The sequence below is a fragment of the Tasmannia lanceolata genome, unplaced genomic scaffold (genome assembly GCF_043159265.1).
Source record: "Tasmannia lanceolata isolate RefF3 unplaced genomic scaffold, GAP_Taslan_0.1 ptg001075l, whole genome shotgun sequence".
NCBI lineage: Eukaryota > Viridiplantae > Streptophyta > Magnoliopsida > Canellales > Winteraceae > Tasmannia > Tasmannia lanceolata.
The window spans coordinates 1-12,500 of NW_027519737.1; the positions used below are offsets into that span (position 1 = coordinate 1).

The following is a 12,500-nucleotide window of genomic DNA, read 5'->3' on the forward strand; positions in this document are numbered from 1 at the left end:
AGGTGAAATGCCTGGAAGAAATCAAAAATCGTGGTTGGGAAGGTCATAGTAGCAAAAGCCATTGGAATTTTTATTTTATACATCGGAAGAATCCGTTTTGTTACTAATAAACTAGGGGAGGGGAAAAGAATGACTGAAAGAAAAGAAATCAATTAGTTATTCATCAAGGTTTCATTTGATTCAATGACCAGAGTTAGGCGGGGATATATAGCTCGGAGACGTCGAACAAAAATTCGTTTATTTGCATCAACCTTTCGAGGGGCTCATTCAAGACTTACTCGAACTACTACTCAACAGAAAATGAGAGCTTTGGTTTCCAGTCATCGGGATAGATGCAGGCAAAAGAGAGATTTTCGTCGTTTGTGGATCACTCGGATAAATGCAGTAACTCGTGAAAATGGGGTATCCTATAGTTATAGTCGATTAATGCACGATCTGTACAAGAGGCAGTTGCTTCTTAATCGTAAAATACTTGCACAAATAGCTATATCAAATAGGAATTGCATTTACATGATTTCAAATGAGATTATCAAATAAGGCGACTGGAACGAATTCACCGAAATGATTTAAACGGAGTTCCCCGGAGAATGAACTCCGGGAAGGTAGAGTAGAAATGAATATGATAAATATTAGAAATGAACGAACACTTTTCAATAAAAAAAAATATTTTTTCTTCCCCATTCATTCTTTTTTTTTTTTTCTTACGACGCGACAATCAAGTATCTCGGCTTTTTCGAACAAAACCTCAATCTGAGTTTGAATTCCAATTAGAGTTTTGATTCAATTGAGAAGTAGGCCTATTTATTTCTGGTTTTAGGACCAGCAGTTCTAGGGGTCGACTCGGTTCTTTCAAATTGTTTCTCATTATTAAGAAAAGGTAACGAAGATAAAATACGAGCTTGTTTTATAGCAATAGTAATTAATCGTTGTTGTTTCAAGGTCAATCTATTCACTCGTCTAGATAATATTTTTCCTTGTTCACTAATAAATCGACTAATTAAACTCATATTTCTATAATCAATTCGATCCCCCGATCCAATTGGGGGCAAACGCCTACGAAAAGATCGCTTGGATTTACGAAAGGGTCGCTTGGATTTATCCATGATTTATTCCTTATCTCTAAAATCTTATTTCTTCATTCATTTCGGTTTCGGATCCGACCGAAATAGTAATAGTACTTGATTTGTTTATATTTTATATATCTATCTATATGTAATTTTGTCCTGTTCCTTGGAAGGGTGGAACAGACATTCTATTCTGTTCGATCTATTTCTTTATCTCCCCATGAATCGTATGCTTGTAACAATAAGGACAGAATTTTCTCAAGTCCAATCGACTAGGCGTATTGTGTCGATTCTTTTGAGTAATATATCTGGAAATGCCCCGCGATTCCTTATTTAAATCATTTCGGACACAACTGGTACATTCCAAAATAACTCTTATTCTGACATCTTTACCCTTGGCCATGAACCTCCTTTGGATTTTGGATTCCCTCCACTCTTCTATTTTCGATCTGAATCGAAGAATACGAAAAGAAGGAAAAATAAATAGAAGTTGCTAACTGATAACTCGAAATCCAATTATGAAAGATTTCGCTGCAATCAATAGAGTAATAATAAGTAATACAATTATTTCTAACTATCCATTATTTCTAATCCCAGTCAGTATTTCATTTACTATCTTGTATGCTCTTGAACAGCCTGTCCTAGACCCACATTTCTATTTCTGTTCTCCCTCTATTAATTCTATGCTGAGCCCGAGTTTCGCTGAGGTTTAATCCACTTTTCTTTCTCTTTCCTTCCTAAACAACTTAAAAAAAAAATTCAAAAGGGTGGATTAGTCACAGAGAATTTGTTGTATCTCTAATCTTCTTCACCCCTTCCCATGTCAATAACTAGAATGAAAAAAAGGGGAATGTCAACGCATCTGGGAATAAACGATTGATCTCTATCAATAGACCTGCTAAAGACCCGAACCATAGCGTAGTTAGCACAGGTGCCACGGAGAGATATGTTTTTATATCTCGCATTGAAAATCCTCCTTCTTTATTGGAATACATATATGATCAGATGTATCTGTAGCTAAAGATCACTTGTATTTGTACACGAAATCCCTAATCCCGAACTAAAATGAAAATGAATATGTACAATAATCCGGTGGATTAGATCTACTTGTCCCTAAAACAGAAAAAGATGACCCTTTCTTACTGAGCATTACCGATAAATATTCATTTTTTTATACGTTAGGTTTCATATGTATATAATTCTTTGATTATATGAAATCAAAAAGAAGAAATGGCAAGAGAAATTGTCTCTAGATATTAGGAAATAACGATGTGGAAAACAAGACAAGGATTCCCTACAATGAAACTGTACAACAATTGAAAGGGATGTAGCGCAGCTTGGTAGCGCGTTTGTTTTGGGTACAAAATGTCACGGGTTCAAATCCTGTCATCCCTACCTATTACTTCTCCTATGGGCAGTAACGAGGGATCAGTTGAGATCGATTCAAATTGGACTGGACTGGACATAATTTTGCATTTTATGATACTACATGCATGCAAGGTGTATTGGGGGTACAAAAAGAATCCCTTTCTTTACAGTTGTATCTCCTGTCATAAGAAAGCGCTCTTAGTTCAGTTCGGTAGAACGTGGGTCTCCAAAACCCGATGTCGTAGGTTCAAATCCTACAGAGCGTGATTCTGTTTTTGTAATGTTGAATCACAATAAAATAACTTTACTAACTTGAACTGCAACCTGAATTTGACCTCCTGCAGCTTAAGAAGGAGGTCAATCAAAAAAGAGATGTTACTCAATCAAAGGTCCAACTGATCTCCGCGTCTGTATTGTAAATATGCAGTTACGAATAATCCGGCCAAAGTAATAGGAATTAGACCTAAGACGATTCCAAATAGAAAAACTTCAATCATTTCAATTTGTTGGAAAGGGTAAAAATAGAGGTAATATCTATCCCTAAATATTACTCCGAATCACCCATGAATCTCAATGATCAAGAATTGGTAATTAACGCGGGAAGGAACTATCGAATACCTGAAATCTCACAGAACTATTTATTTTGATGAATTATTCATTCAATTAATTTCAAATAAGTCGTATCTTGCTCAGACCAATCAATAGAGCTGGGGTTATAGTTGAAGCAGCTAGTAGAAAACCGAAATAACTAGTTATAGTGGGCATGAAGGAGCTAAATGAGATACGTTCTTTTTTTTTTACATATGTTTATAAAGCACTTACCTAAGTTTCAATTTTTGCGAGATGTGATGATCAGAAAAAATACCAATTGACAGAATCAGTTCCAATTGAAAGTTCTTGATTCATCAGTCATTATAGACGGCACTGACAAAGATAGAGTAGCAGAGGTAGAAAAAAAAAAAAAGATTGATTTATCATCTGTGACATCTACCAATGTCGGGATTTCAAATCAACAGATTCATTGAGCAACTCGTGAGTAAAGTAATAGTCAGAAGAACTGTGTCGTGTAACTTCATTCAAAAATGAAATTATCTTTGAATAACTATAGAATAAAAGAATTGGATTTCAAAAGAATTTCCATTTTGACCATTTATTTCTTTTCTTTTTCAATTTATCAATTCCTATTATCCTTTTAGGTTCCACAGTCTGTCTTTCCATATCATGGAGTTCCATCCTTGTAGCTAGGTCAAGAAGGAACCTTTGGATCTAATCCAGTAATGGTTGCATCACGAATATTGATTGTTCAAACTATTTATTGTTTCTTCTCTTTCTTTCATCGAATACTATCTACTACTGTAGAACCAACCAATTACTTGAAATGAAAGGATTAGAAAAAAAGAAAAATATCTTTTCTACAACCATGAGAGGGGATTTCTATATTTTGCATCTAATTGAATTGTGTGGAATATGATAATCTCGTTCATTAATTATTAGAACTAGAACCCGTTGACTCAAACTTTACTAAGAACTTCAGTTTCTAGTCCAAAGCCAATACTTGAAACCCTATACTACAGAAATTTGATCAATTTTTGATTGAATGACACGCGGTTCCGCATAGACAAGTAACAAGAAAGGAAAAGGGGAATTATGTACCATTTCTTTTCGATACTGATTGAAACTGCGTTGCTGTGTCAGAGGAAGGATAGCTATACTGATTCGGTATACTCTAAATACACCTTCGGTACAATATTGACGATCTCACAAAGATGAAATATCAGTAGTTTTCCATTTACTGATCCCATCTTTCAAGGAATCGATCCCCCTTTGACTGTACAAGAATATGTGGAGCTCAGCATGTCTGGAAGCACGGGAGAACGTTCTTTTGCTGATATTATCACCAGTATTCGATACTGGGTTATTCATAGTATTACTATACCTTCCCTATTCATTGCGGGTTGGTTATTCGTCAGCACGGGTTTAGCTTATGATGTGTTTGGAAGCCCTCGGCCAAACGAGTATTTCACAGAGAGCCGACAGGGGATTCCATTAATAACTGGCCGTTTTGACCCTTTGGAACAACTCGATGAATTTAGTAGATCCTTTTAGGAGGCCTCAATGACCATAGATCGAACCTATCCAATTTTTACAGTGCGCTGGTTGGCCGTTCACGGACTGGCTGTACCTACCGTTTCTTTTTTGGGGTCAATATCAGCAATGCAGTTCATCCAACGATAAACCTAATCTGAATTATAGAGCTACGACACAATCAAACCCGAACGAACAAAATGTTGAATTGAATCGTACCAGCCTCTACTGGGGGTTATTACTCATTTTTGTACTTGCTGTTTTATTTTCCAATTATTTCTTCAATTGAGAGAAAGAAAGAGAATAGTAGGAATTCTCTTATCCCATTCGGAAGGATATCATCCTCATAATTATCCATGACTGTTTATGTCTCTAGCATGACCACTTGATGAAATGTGGAGGGAAGCGGGGTAAATGGCCGATACTACTGGAAGGATTCCTCTTTGGCTGATAGGTACTGTAACTGGTATTCCTGTGATTGGTTCAATAGGTATTTTCTTTTACGGTTCATACTCCGGATTGGGCTCATCCCTATAGTGATCGGATGAGAACCGGATTGTGGACATGAAAAAGTAAGAACTCAACAGGACCTTACCCCTCGAATCAGACAAAACAAAGAGGGGTAAGGTCCTGTTGAGTTCTTACTCTTCCAGCGAGACTTTGATCCATTTCATAACATAAAGGTTGGAAATTCATTCAGTCAACATAAGAAGAATATTTGATTCGTAGAAATGACAAAACGGATCCTTTGCTTCGATCCGATGTTTAAAACCACCCCATTCCTTTGTTTCTAATGATGTTTTTGAAGAATTTAATCCCTTGATTGTCATAGTATCTGTTCCTCTATAGTATGGACGGACTCTTCCGAAGCAAGAAGAAAGAAGGAATCAATCGATTTTATGGATGACACAATATGGATTTCTACAGATGAGACATTCTTCAAATCAATTCCAATTAGTATGGAAATGAACCTTACTCCATAAATAAAATTTCAAGCAAAAGACACTTAATTTAATGCCCGAGTGTGGTGAAAAAAAAAAAGTGAAAATCTTGGATTTTTGCACATATCCAAATCCTTATTGATTATCTCATCACAGCGAAAATTTGCTTTTTTTTTTTTTATAAGTTCATTGAAGAAGTTCTATTTGCTCAATGAGTGATTCCCCCCGCCCCCCCCCTTTTTTTTTGTTTGTCCACTACTGCTTATGAATCTAAAGAAAGAGGTTATAATAGTCCTGGAAAAGAAAATCGTAATCTTTAACGAACAGGATCAAGAATCATTATTATTTCCACACAGGAAAAGGGTGAAAAATTCCTTTTCTTGTGTGGAAGATTAGTAAGACGAGCAATCCCTCCTAGAATCATTTGTTACTTTCATTTATTCCTTGCCATTTATTTTCTTCCTTGCCTATTATCTAATAGAATTCGATTCTATTAGGTACAATAGAATCAAAAACTATTGATGCATTACATGGCATTTATAATCTGGGATTAAGAGGCCTGGCATAGTCACACCACTCCAATTTTTTTTTTGAAAAAAAAAAAAATGTCAAGTAGCCTTCTTCAGAATATACATATTATTACTAGGAACGGGGCACAAACAATTCCTGACATCTCGCCGAAAAACAGTATAAAGAAAAAAGCTTTTCATTATTTTTTTGATCATACATAATTGCATCGATCAACAATAGTTCGTCTCTTTTTACCAATTTGATGGATCCATGTATCTAGAAATTCATTTCGGACAATTGAACCTTCTCAAACTGTTTCTTTTTAAGAACCAAAAAGATTTGTGCCAGAATAACAGATACCAAAAAGAACAACAACCCTTGGACACGTAATGGATCTTGAAGTACTATTTCTGCATCTCCCTGACCAAATCCACCCACATTAGGATTACTCGTTAATGGTTGATCAAGCTTGATAGATTCACCCTCTGAAACAAGAAGTTCCGGTCCTGGAGGTATAATATCAATTACTTGGTGTCCATCCGATGCATCAGCTATGGTTATTTCATACCCCCCTTTTTCTTTACGTACTATTCTGCTTACTATACCCATTCTGCTTACTATACCCGCTCCTGTAGCATTATAGACTGTATTGTTACTCTTACCCCCATCGGGATAAATCTGGCCCCTTCCCCTGTTCCCACCTACGTATATAGGATATTTTAAGAAGTTAACGTCTTTCTTAGTAGCAGGGTCCGGAGAAAGAATGGGAAAGACGATTTCACTATATTTCTGACCAGGAACAGGACCTATCACAAGAATATTTTTTTTAGTGGGGCGATAACTCTGAAAAGACAGAGTGCCTATCTTTTCTTTCATCTCGGGAGAAATACGATCGGGGGGAGCTAATTCGAATCCATCGGGTAAAATAAGAACAGCCCCCACATTCAAAGACCCCTTTTTACCATTAGCAAGAACTTGTTTCAGTTGCATATCATAAGGGATTCTAACAACTGCTTCAAATACAGTATCAGGAAGCACAGCTTGTGGAACCTCAATATCCACGGGTTTATTAGCTAAATGGCAATTGGCACATACAATACGCCCAGTTGCTTCTCGTGGATTTTCATAACCCTGCTGCGCAAAAATAGGATATGCATTTGAAATAGATGTCCTAGTTATTACATATATCATGATCGATACGGAAATGAATCGAGTCATTTGTTCCTTTACCCAAGAAAAGGTATTTCTATTTTGCATGGTCCAATCATTGATCCCGGAAATTTCTACAATAAATTAGGTAGGTAGCTAATATAGTTAGTATAGTATAGTTCCCTATCCACGATTCTGATATTGTACTGGAATAATTGTACTGGAATATAGGAGGAATCGAATTCCCTGGACGGGTAAAAGTATAAAGAGTGGGATTATTTGATTGATATCAGCGGATCAAATGAGTTCTTCATTCATTCATTGAATGATAAATGACTACAAGTGAAGGAGATACACGATTTAAATAATGGAAGATCCAATATTTCAAAATTGTATCTAGAATGACTGGAAAGGTAGAAACAAGACCAGATATAATTTGATCGTTATGGGAAAATCCAAAATCTTTGTAGATCGAGCCAATCATTAGTTCCCAACCATAAGGCGAGTGGAATCCGATACATAAATCAGTTAATAAAAGAATAGAAAAAGCTTTTATTGTGTCACTTAAGTTATAGAGGAATTCCTGAACCCAAGAATTCAAAATGAGAAGTTCTTCATTACCCAGAATAGAATAACCGCTTAGAATAGCGAAACAGATTATATTTGCCGAGAAATCCAAAATGATATGGATATGATCTTCATTGTGCATTTTGATCAATTGTATCGTTTCTTTGTGGATTCCTATACGAAACTTTTGTATCTGTGTCTCCTGGTAGTCCTTTATCATTTCGTCCAACAGGAATAGTTCTTCTAATTCTATGAATCTTTCTAGAACGTTATTTTCTTGAATATCATTCAAAAAAGTTTCGGATTGCCTGGTATTCCACCAATGAGTAACCCAAGGTTCCAGACTTTTATTAAATGAGAGAGAGATCCACCAGGGCAAAAAGACTATAGATGCAAGATATGGGAGGGGAGTCAATGCTTTTTTCTTTTTTGGCACTTTTTTTTTTTCATTGTTTAGTCCTTGGATCTGGAAAGAATATAGAAATAGAATCAAATAAAAATGAAATGAAAAAATAAGGGCCCATTTCAAATGAAAGAAATAATCAAATATTGTTTCCAGATATCCCATGGTCAAATTCGAACCAATTGCATCTTCATTTGTTCCTTTCGATGAATGCAACCACTTGAAGTAATGAATATTATTCGGATTTTGAGACAAAAAAACTCCCCCTCGATCAATCAATTATTTCGAAATGTTTGGCTGGCTACCCACAGCCCAGGAATAATTGAAGGGATATTTTTGAAGAATATTGATGATGAAATCCGAAAGGAGTGGCAAAAGGAGAGAGAAATTGGATGGTTATGAAAGATCCAATCGTTTGGCCATCAAGGAGCAAAAGAGAGGATAAGATAAAAAGAAAGATCGATTGACAAATGACAAAAGGGAGATAATTTATGAGAGATGATCCATCTGTATCTAACGTATCAATTCAAAATATTGGGCCTAAAAAGATGAATTCTGTACTGTATTCCGAAATGTTCTGATATGTGTGATGAATACATACTTATTGGACTTCTTACTAATATGAAAGAATTGAGTTGAGTTCCATATGCATAAAAATAGTTTTGGTGGACAAAACTTGCTTCTTATTATGGTTGTTCCATATATGCCTGCTTGCTTGCTTTATTCTATAGGCCACAGTACAGCGGCATTACCAACAGAACGGGTGAAATAGAATCTAACATGATTTGCTCGAATGAACGTTCCGAAGAAACTTCGCTTATATTAAAAGTAAAAGGGGATTCCTGAGCTCCTTCCCTCATACTGAGAAAGAAAACATTCATTCTTCATCACAGTTTATTTCAAAATACTTCAATTGGTACACGCAAGAAATAGGCCGATTCGGCAGCTTTTTGTTCAATTTCTCGTGGAGTCAAATTCTCATCAGTTCGAGTCAAGGGGATAGCTCCCTGGCCTCTAATTTCCATATAAAGGACACGACGGGAATAAAGGCCCTCTTTAACTTCCATTCTGATCGACTGGATATCTCTCATAAGAAATCGAAGGAAGATTCGACGATTTATTCCAGGAAATCCCCAACGAAAAATACACACGACCCCTTCTTTTCTATCGAATCGATCATAACCACTACCCACATTCCACGAAATTGTGCACCACAAATAGGAACTAATGAACAGACCCGCGATCCCATAAAAAGACATCACGATCCCTTGTGGAAAAAAAATTATTTGCTGAGACGGGAATAAGGATATCAAATTCCTACCAAGATAACTGGAAGTTCCAACCAATAAGAATCCTAGCGAACCTAAAAAAAGGATAAAGGCCCAGCAGAAATTACTTGTTTTTCGAGACCCCGTTATAAGTTCTATCCATATACGTTCTGATCGCCAGTTCATACTAGATCCAGTTGCATTCTATTGGAATTGAGAGAATAAGCCAAATGAATTTGACTTTACCTTTTTGGCTCCCGAAGTAACTCTCATCAACTAGCACTATTATGATGTGAACCCTTAGCAGTAATTCATCGAATTGGTTAGATATAAAATAATAACATCCCCTTCATATGATCCCATTATGTATATCTACATAACATATAGATACATTTACTTTCTATTTCAGATATAGATATCCGCCGATCTATTTTAAAACAGCTATACCCGCATATACATGCATTTATCCATAGATCATGTATCTGCATGCATAACATAACAGCCTTTTCCTTTTTATTTGTTATTTGTATTATTTTTGTGTTCGAGGGGAGCCACATATCGTACCATATTCCACTAAATAGGTATCTGTATTATGATCCAAGTCCAAGTGTTGAAATAAATTGATGAGATTTAGTCCCATCGGATCTAAACAATCTTGTTTTTTTGAACATGAAGAGATAAAGACGCCATTGCAATTGCCGGAAATACTAGGCCCACTAAAGGCACAAAAATAGAGGGTAAGTTGAGATCTGTCATAGAATAGGTGCCTCGATTTAATATTTGTACCTGTTATAAAAGATATCTCCTGTTATAAAAGATATCTTATGATAAGTCTATCTATTATAAGTATTATAAGTATATAATAAGTTCAAGGAATGTAGAACTAAATAAATGTACCTATTCATCTTTCTACACGAAATATACGTATGATAATCCGCTTTATTATTCTTGTTCTCCCGTCCTTATCTTTTTATTTTAATAAGGAGAATAAGGGGTTTATTATGAGTTCCCCAAAAATTCGTTAGAATCTGATCCAACAGGAATTCATAGTCAAGTCAAAAATGGAGGTTCTCGGGAGATATAGAAATATACAACACTTCGATTCGATTTATTTTATTCTATTATAGGTTTTCATTACTTGAATTTTGATTCAAAGGAAAGAAACCATGTAGCTGAAATAATTCACTCAGAACACCCTTTAAAGGATTACGTGGTACGATTGAATCGAATAAGCCCTTATGGAATGAATACTCAGCCGCTTGTGAACCGTCGGGTACTGTCTTATTCAATGTTTGTTCAATTACTCTTTTACCCGCAAATGCAATGTAGGCATTGGGCTCGGCAATAATGATATCTCCCAACATACCAAAACTGGCTGTCACTCCACCGGTTGTAGGAGATGTAAGGATTGATACATAGAATAACTTTTTATTTGATTGATAATTATATGAAGCGGAAGATATTTTCGCCATTTGCATCAAGCTCAAACTTCCTTCTTGCATGCGTGCTCCTCCAGAAGCACACACCATAATAATAGGTAGAGATCCATTAGTAGCATACTCGATCAAACGGGTTATTTTCTCGCCTACTACGGATCCCATACTACCCCCCATGAACTGAAAATCCATAACCCCAATTGCTATGGGAATACCATTTAGTTGACCTATGCCTGTTTGAACAGCCTCGGTTAAACCTGTCTTTCTTTGATAAGAATCGATACGATCTCTATAAGGTTCCTCCTCCGAGTGAAATTCAATGGGGTCGATAGAGACCATGTCTTCATCCATAGGATCCCAAGTGCCCGGATCAATCGAAAGTTCGATTCTATCTGAACTACTCATTTTCAAATGATATCCACATTGTTCACAAATATTCATTTTTGACCTAAAAAATTTCTTATAATTTAATCCATAACAATTTTCGCATTGAACCCATAAATGTCTGTATTTTTTATTTATATCGAAATCATTAGATCTTCCTCTTATATTGAAATCGCTGCCATTACCACTAGTTCTTATACTTGAACTCCCATTGTCACTAACACTTACACTTTCATTACAAATGAAACTAGAAATGTAACTGTCACCGTAATTGTCGCTACTACTTGAAATATAACTCTCAATACTGATTTCAGGATGAAGATAACTATCAATGCAACTATTAATGTGATTATTCCAACTATATTTAATATCATACATGTAACGATCATAATAGCGATTGTTACTCTTAGACCCACTATTCAGATAACTAGAATTCAGATAATTAGAAAAAGGACTTTCTAGTTCACTCAGAAAAGAACTATCATTGTCAATCTCAAAAATCTGATTTTCAATATCAAAATAGACGGAATAACTGTCCCCATTAATATCCCTAACTAAAAAGTGTCATCAGAGACGAAACTCCAAATGTCCCTGATACCAAATAAATCATCAACATTATTGCAACTATAACTGCCAACTATCACTCCAACTATGAATGTTTTTATCCGTATCATATATATGAGGTCTTCACTTCCACTGGTATTTCAATAGCACGACCGAGACTGTTCATTGATTTACTTAGCCCACACTGTGTTCTAACTCCTCGTTAGACAACATCGAATTGAACCGCCATTTTTCCATAGAGCCTTCCTGCCCCCTATTTGAAAATACAATAAAATAACAATAGATGAATAGTCATTCGATGAATAATCATTTACTATTTCATTTACTATCGGAATAAGCATATAGATCCAATCACTAGGATAGGATCATTAACTAATAACGAGTGAGTATTGAAAAAAAAAAATGATTCTTTTTTGCGGGAATTGGGGATATCAATTCACTATATCTGATGAACCTTTTCTTCATGAATTCTAAATAGAAAGAGAGGTTTCTCCAATGTCGTGTACAAATTCTCATCGAAAAGAGAAAGAGAAATATGTGTTCTCCCCATGAAGAATTCATTTTCGTATAATCTCGTAATCTCGTAAACTCATAGATTAGAATAATCAATTTCGATTACAACACGGAATGAAAAGGACAAATATATAGGATAGGTAGAAAGGGTTGTGACCTTTGGCTTGATTTATGGTCTGAAACTACGGTATATAAAATGATCCACCAATCCTAAGGATCCATAGGATTAATTAGGGGTCCAACAATAG

General features: G+C 35.6%; 2 non-coding genes across 2 annotated transcripts; both read left to right on the forward strand.

Annotated features, from left to right (window-relative positions):
- The first annotated feature begins 2,385 nt into the window (after positions 1-2,385).
- On the forward strand, positions 2,386-2,459 carry TRNAP-UGG (transfer RNA proline (anticodon UGG)). The gene has a single exon. It is a non-coding gene; the product is annotated as a tRNA-Pro (tRNA).
- A 165-nt stretch (positions 2,460-2,624) lies between these two features.
- TRNAW-CCA (transfer RNA tryptophan (anticodon CCA)) lies at positions 2,625-2,698 on the forward strand. The gene has a single exon. It is a non-coding gene; the product is annotated as a tRNA-Trp (tRNA).
- Positions 2,699-12,500: the final 9,802 nt, after the last annotated feature.